We start from the raw sequence: 8,001 nt of genomic DNA, 5'->3' as shown, positions 1-8,001 counted from the left end.
CAACTGAGTTATGTCCCCAGCCCTTATTTTATTTTTAAAAGTTTTTTTTTTTAGTCATAGATGGACTCAATATCTATCTATCTATCTATCTATCTATTTATTTATTTATTTATATTTGGTGCCAATGATTGAACCCAGTGCCCCTACACTGCTAGGCAAGTGCTCTACTACTGAGCTACAACTACACCACTTTATTTTTATTTTATTTTATTTACTTATATTTTTGCTGGGGATTGAACCTTGTACATGCAAGGCAAGCACTCTCCCAGCTGAGCCATATCCCCAGTCCCCCTTATTTTTATTTTTAATTGACACATAATGTTGCACATATTTGGACAATACTGGAATACAATATGATATTTTGATAAGTGTATACAATGTATAATGATCAAATCAGTATAATTAACATATCACTTCAAACATTTATTGTTTCTGTTAGGAAAACTCAAAATCCTTCTTATAGCTATTTTAAAATATATCATAAATTCTTGTTAACTGTGGTCACCCTTCTGTGTTATAGAATGCTAGAACTTAACCCTCCAACCTAACTGTATTTTTGTACCCATCAACCAACCCTTCTCCATCTCCTCCTCCTCCCTACCCTCCTGGCCTCTGGTAACCACTATTCTCTACTCCTATGAAATTAACTTCTTTTGGTGCTGAGGATTGAACCCAGGGTTTCAAGTATAGTAAGCACATGCTTTACCACTGAGCTATATCCCCAGCCAAGAATTTCATTTTTTTAAAAATGGTAGATTAGATTTCCATTTTGTGTATGTATCACATTCCCCCTCCCACCCCCCAAATTCCGGGGATTGAAATAGGACTCATACATGTTAGGTAAGCATTCTACCACTGAGCTACATCCCCACCCATTTTGATTTTTTATTTTGAGACAAGGTCTTAGTAAGTTGTCCAGGCTGGCCTTGAACTTGTGATCCTCTTGTCTTAGTCTGGCACACATTTTCTTTATCCATTTATCAGTTGATGGACATTTAGGTTGTTTCTATTTTGGGTATTGTGGATACTGCTACAATAAGCACGGGTGCCTATGTCTCTTCAATATGCTGGTTTCCTTTTCTTTGTATACATATTCAGTAGTGGAGTTGCTAATCATTGGGTAGTTCTGTTTTTATTTATTTATTTATTTATTTTGGATCCTCCACATTATTTTCAGTAATGGTTGTACTAATTTACTTTTCTACCAACAGTATATAAGTTCCCCTTTCTGTCTTCACTAGCATTTTTGTCTTTTTGCTCATAGCCATTCTATTTAGAGTGAGAAGATATCTCATTTTAGTTTTGATTTTTAATAACCATGATGATTATTAACAGAGTATTTTTTCATTGACTTATTGACTATTTTTATGTCTTTTTTTTTGGACAAACGTCTACTTTTATCAATTTATCCTTTTAAAATCAGTTTTTCTTTGAGTTGTCTGAATTCCTTATGTATTCTGGATATTAATCCCTTGTCAGAAATACAGTTTGTAATTTTCTCCCATTCTTCAAGTTGTTTCTTCCCTCTGCTGATTGTTTCTTTTGCTGTGAAAAAATTTTTTAGTTTGATATGTTCCCATTTGTCTTTTTTTGCTTTTGTTACCTATGCTTTTTAGGTTTTATTAAAAAAAACCCAAAAAACAAAAAACTCTTCTCATACCAATGTACTGAAATGTTTTCCCTATGTTTTTTTTCCTAGTAGTTTTATAGTTTTGGGTCTCGCATTTAGTCTTTGGTCCGTTTTGAATTGATTTTTGCATTTGGTGAAAAATAGGAATCTAGTTTTATTCTTCTGCACATGTATATATAGTTTTTTCAGAATCCTTTATTGAAGAGATTATCCCTTTTCCAATGTATGTTCTTGGTACCTTTGTAAAAACTCTGTTGGCTATGATACATGGATTTATTTCTGGGTTTTCCATTCGGTTGTCTTTTTGGATTTAGTCTCTCAGAACACCCAGGAATACTAAAATATGAATTAGAGCAAATTTGCAGAATCATGGAGAGCTTAAAATATGCTACTGATGTGCAGGTCTGCCAATCAGTTTTACTGTGTAAAAATATATCTCATTGCAATTATGGACTGGGGTGGGCAGTCTGTGAAAAACCAGCCTCTATCTCAGAGCAAAACCTGTCCAAGGAAGGGACATGGCCTTTGTCCTTGGAAAGACCCACAGAGCACTCCTAAGCACATTCCCACCCTGCTAAGTTGTTTATCTACAAATAACAGGAGAGATCTGCTGCGCCAGGTGTCCCTGACTCAGTCAGGCTAGGTGGGGATCCATAGCAGTCCCCTAGCAGCCACCAATCAGCATGAGACAGGGAAATACCTGGGATGCCAGATGACCCTCCCAGTAGTTTATGGTAGTTGATAACCTTTTGGGAAACCAGGTAGTTCAGCACGTACACCCCTCTTGGCTTAAACCAATCAGTTCAAATGAATACCCCTTTTGTACTGAACAATCACCCCTACCCAACTTGTTCCCACCAGTGAATGGCCAGTGAATGTGCTAATCATGTTTTAGAGTTGTTATTTGATTTTCCCACGGTGTGTGATGATTTGCTAAGGGATGCTATGATCTATGTGAAGTCCCTGCCCTCTCCAAAGAATGTATAAAACTGCTGCAAACCCTGGGCTCGGGGCCTCTCAGCGTCACCAGTTGCTGTGTGTGCACACGGAGGACCGAGCTAGCTCGCAATAAACACCTCTTTGCTGCTTACATCGATCTTGGGTCTCTGGTGGTCTTTGGGTGTCCCGAATTCGAGCATAACATCTGATAATCACATCAGTATTATGTCATTTGAAAACCATTATTTTTATGAATTTTAATCATTAAAGTAATATTAGGGAAGCAAGGAGAGATTAGATTCTGTAGAAAACTGCTGTTAGCCTAATCCTGAAAATATTCATGGTGTCCCAACTTCTGTGAGCAAAGTGGTCAAAATGAGCTCTGTGCAGAGAATGCTTATACGAACATTCCTAGAGATCTGTCTTCCTGCACAAAACTTAGTGGATTTTCCCCAACTCATATGCCTCCTATTTTGTAAGAGTAAATTTCATTGCTGGGAGGGTTTTTACTCTAAGAGCTGTAACAGGAGTGATTTGCAGAATTAGTTTTTGGAACCACATTCCCCTGGGACTTTTTCATGATTTCTCAGGTTCCTTGTGTTGGTAAAGATGGCGGCCAGAGTGCTTCTCTTCCGGGAGCTCAAGAGTGTTGGTAAAGATGGCGCCCAGACTGCTTCTCTTCCGGGAGCTTAGGTCCATGACACACTGAATGGCATGTGATCCGTCACCTGCACCTCCAATCTCTGAAGTGGCGCAAACTCTCGGCCAATGAAGAAGTAACAGCCCACTTGCCTTGCTCCTCCTCATCCTGTGTTAAGCCCATAAATAACAATACCCTGTTCGTGTTCGCTCTCTTATTCTTACTCTCTCTCCTCTCTCTCCCCTCTCCTCTCTCTCCTCTCTCTCTCTCCCCTCTCTCTCTTCCTTCTCTCTCTCCCCCCTCCCTCCTCCCTTCTCCTCTGCGACTGGCTGCTATGGTCCTGCTAATAAAATCTCGGACAGGTAAATGGTAGTTTTGGCTTGTTGAGTTTATAGAGCTTTTCCATCGTCCTTTACACCTTGTTACTGCCTTTCACAACTAATTTTGTTGAGTTTTTCAAAATTCCCCTATTTATCCAGAGGTAGCAGTATATGCCTTTAATTTCAGCAATTTGGGGGGCTGAGTCAGGAGGATCCCACATTCAAGGCCAATCTCAGCAACATACAGAGAGCCTGTCTCAAAAAATAAAGAGGACTGGGATGTAACTCAGTGATAAAGCACCCGTGAGTGAGTTCAATCCCCAGTAACAAACCAACAGAAAAACTTCATGGCTCTTTATGTTCGGAAAATGGCAATATCAATGTGCTCTGAGGGTAGAGGTTTGGGCCCTCTGACATTGAAGGCCACCCACTGGGCACTTTTTTTGGTACCAGGGACTGAACTCAGGGGCACTTACCCACAGAGCCACATCTCCAGCCCTTTTTTGTGTTTTATTTAGAGGCAGGGTCTCACTGAGTTGCTAAGCATCTTGCTGAGTTTCTGAGGCTGGCCCAGAACTTGTGATCAGTAGGATCAGCCTCCTGAGCCGATGGGATTACAGGCGTGTGCCACTATGCCCAGCCCATTGGGCATTTGTGCAGGCTCAAGTAAAGTATTGGTGCTTTCAACTGGTTTGAGACAGACAGAAGCAGACTTAAGTTTCTGAAAAACAATTTAGGCAATTGTTTTCATTATGTGACCTATATGTCAGAGGTATTATCTATAGCAAAAGGAGTGGGAGTATATTGCTTAACTATATGAATTCTTAAATTGATGATAAAAACAAATAACTAAAAGCAAGTGAAACTAGAGGGTTTATCAGGTTTTCCTCGGGTTTCATTCCTACTATGCTTACTGTGGTCTGAATATTTGTGTCTCCCCCAAATTCCCATGTTGAAACCTAATGTGATAACCTTAAGAGGTGGGACCTTTGGAATGTGATTATCTCTTGAAGTCTCTACCTTTGTGAATGGGCTTAGTGTCCTTATAGAAGAGGCCCCTGAGAGCTGCCTTTTCTTTCCATCACATGAGAACACCATCTACACCCCAGAAAGTAGGCCCATACCAGACAATGAATCTAAATACATTTTTATTGTATAAGCCACCTCATTTGTGGTATTTTGCTGTAGCAGCCTAAATAGACTAAGACAATGCTTGATTTAGTTAACATTGTTTTTCTTATTAGGAAAAGGGAATAATAATAACTAATATTTATATAGCTTTTTTTCCCTGCCATCAAATGCTGTTTTAAACATGTATTCCTTGCTGAGTACAGTGGCACATGCCTTGTAATTCCAATGGCTCAGAAGCCTAAGGCAGGAGGATTACAAGTTCAAAGCCAGTATCAGCAACTTAGTGAGGCATTAAGCAACTTAGAGAGTCCCTGTTTGAAAATTAAAAATAAAAAGGGCTGAGGATGTGGCTTAGTGGTTAAGTATCCTTGGGTTCAATTCCTGGTATAAATAAATAACTTATTATTTATAAGACACATTCTTTATGTGGTAAGTACTAATAATATTCCTATTTTACACAAGGGGAAATAATAGAGAATTTTAGTAATTTGTCCAAGGTTACTTAGCTAATAAGTGGGAGAGATGTTAAGTGGAGTTCTAGAGTCTGCATGTATATGCTATCTCTCTCTAAGGGGTTACTGTAAAGGTTAAATGAGATAAACTAAGGAGTATCTGACACACACAGTTCATAGTTCGGAGAAATAAGGCCCCAGCAAAGGCCTTTATTCAAAGGCCACTGGGGGGCAGTATTGTCATTCTATTGGTTTTTCCATTGTGACTTCATCAACAGTTACAAAACATTCTTTTCTTCAGTCCTTACACTACTTGGCAATACCATCCTCTAGCCTTTTTGGATATATCTGTCAGCCCCAAGTCTCTCTCAGACATGGACACCTATGGCCTGCATTTCCCTTCCAGTTCAATTCTTATTATTATTCTGGACATTTTTAGCATTTAAAATGGTGATCGATTCTGTACAGGCATGGTTCATTCAAGTCCTTTAATTCATTCATTGTTTCTACAAATAATTAATGAATGTATGTATGATAGTTAATTCTAGGTGGTGTCAACTTGAATAGATTAAGAAATACCTAGAAAACTGGTAAAGCATTATTTCTGAGTTTAACTATGTGGATGCTTCCAGAGGACATTGGTGTGAGTCAGTGGTTGATTCAATGGGGAAGAACCATCCTCAGTGTGGGTGGGCAACCAGCCCATCAACTAGGGGCCCTCTCTGCATTAGTCACATTTTTGTCACTGTGAACAAAATACCTAAGAACAAGTTAGAGGAGGAAAAGTATTTTGAGCTCATGGTTTCAGAGTTCAGTCAATGGTGGGTCAATTCCATTGCTCTGGGCCTAAGGTAAGGCAGAGCATCATGACAGAAGGACATGATGGAGGAAAGCTTCTTACTTCATGGTATCTAGGAAGCAGTGTGTGCCTCACTTCCTCCAGCCATGCTTCACCTGCCTACAGTTTTCACCCAGTAATACATTCAAATTATTAATCCATCAAATGGATTAATCCACTGGTTAGGTTACAGCTCTCATAATCTGCATTTACTCAGTAGCTTTTGGGGGACACCTCCTATCCAAACCATAATAGGCCCAGAGAGAACAAAAAGGGCTAAGAAAAGATGATTTCTTCATTTCTGTAGTTAGAGCATTTTTTCCTGCTCTTAGACATGATAACTACAGGGTTCTTGGGCTTTTGGATTCCAGGATTTATGCCTATGGTTCCCTAGATTCTGAGACCTTTGGGTTTAGACTCAGAGTTAATACCAGTGGCTCCTCTAGTTCTGAGGCCTGTGGACTTGGACTGAGCCACTCTACTGGCATCACAGAGTCTCCAGTGTACAGACAGCCTGTGTGGTATTCTTCAGCTTCTGTAATTGTGTGTGTGTGTATATATATATATACAAAAAAAATCTGTAGCTTCTGTCTCTGGGGAACCTGGACTAATATGATCTGTGTTGAACACTTAGGTAGGCCCTGGGGAGAAAAAAAAATTAATGACATGATTCTGCTTCCAAGAAAGTTATGGTCTAGTAGGGGCAATAGACACAAGTGAAAAAGTAAAATGAAATGTTATAGATGCATTTTTAACCCAGCTATGAATTGGCATCAGCCTGTTCCTTAAGATGTTGATAAGATTGGTATGGGAAACACAAGCTCAAAGTATAAATGGCATAGCACTTTCAGGAAGTTGCCAATAGTTCCATATAGACATTTAAAGTGAAAGCAAGAGATGGGACTAAGAGACCAGCCATGGACAGAGCATTGCATGCCAAGCTAAGGAGTGTGGAAGTTAAAATTATTCATAGTCTACTTTTATTCAGCTTAAGTCAAAATGAAAATAAAATACTGATCATATCAATAGTTGATACTAAGCCTAGGGAGTAAAAATCTTGTTGAAACAAGTTGTTTGAAAGCTTGAAGTACTCTTGTGCTACTTATTTTCCTTTTCAATAAGGGAAGGAAGGAGAGCTTTGAGAATATGCTCTATTGAAGTAGGAGCACAGTAAACAAAGGAAGACTGTCATGGTGGGGCCAAGGTTATATTTCAGTGTAAATATGATAGATTCTGTCTCTTGTTATTATAAACTACAGAAAAGTAGCAGAAAGTGCTATCATATTTGTTTAATGCCAAAATTTTAGTTTAATCTCACAGGAATGTTTCCTTTAACCACAAATCAAGCGATGACCACAAATGTAATTTAAAAAATATTATAGGAGGGCTGGAGTTGTGGCTTAGCCCTAGAGTGCTCACCTAGCACGCGTGAGGCATTGGGTTTGGTCCTCAGCCCCACATAAAAATAAATAAATAAAATAAAGATATTGTGTCTGATACAACTAAAAATATATATATTTAAAAAAGTGTTATAGGACATTGCAATTGTTCTTTGATCTATAAAATGGGTTTGGTATAAAAAATGAATTTCTAAAACCTTAACTGTAAATTAACCTACCAGACTTTGATAAGTAAACTGCATATTGCATAGGCTCTCTGGTTAGTTGTAAAACCACATACTCTTGGGGTCTATCTTTCCCCTTGCAGACTGACTGCTTAAAATAAAAAGATCACAACTCAACATCAGATCTTGTTCTTTCATAGGAATTTGGATTTGTCTGAAGACAAGGGGGAGCCATGAAAGGAGAAACATTATTAGAGTGTGTTTTAGAAATCAGTTCTGGAGCCCTATGGAGGTCAAATAGGAAGGGAGAGAGCAATCAGAGGTAGAAAAATCTTAGATACTGTTGCTGGATTCCAGGTGAAAAATATTCATGGCCTGAACTAAGGCAGTAATTGGAAAGAGAAGGGATGAAATGGACATAATGACTTAAGGAGGTAGAATTAAAATTGACTCGATATGGGGGAAGAGGAAAGGGACAATTCCTAGG

Source organism: Marmota flaviventris, chromosome 3 (genome assembly GCF_047511675.1).
Source record: "Marmota flaviventris isolate mMarFla1 chromosome 3, mMarFla1.hap1, whole genome shotgun sequence".
Lineage (NCBI taxonomy): Eukaryota > Metazoa > Chordata > Mammalia > Rodentia > Sciuridae > Marmota > Marmota flaviventris.
Note: the sequence above shows the minus strand (reverse complement) of the source record.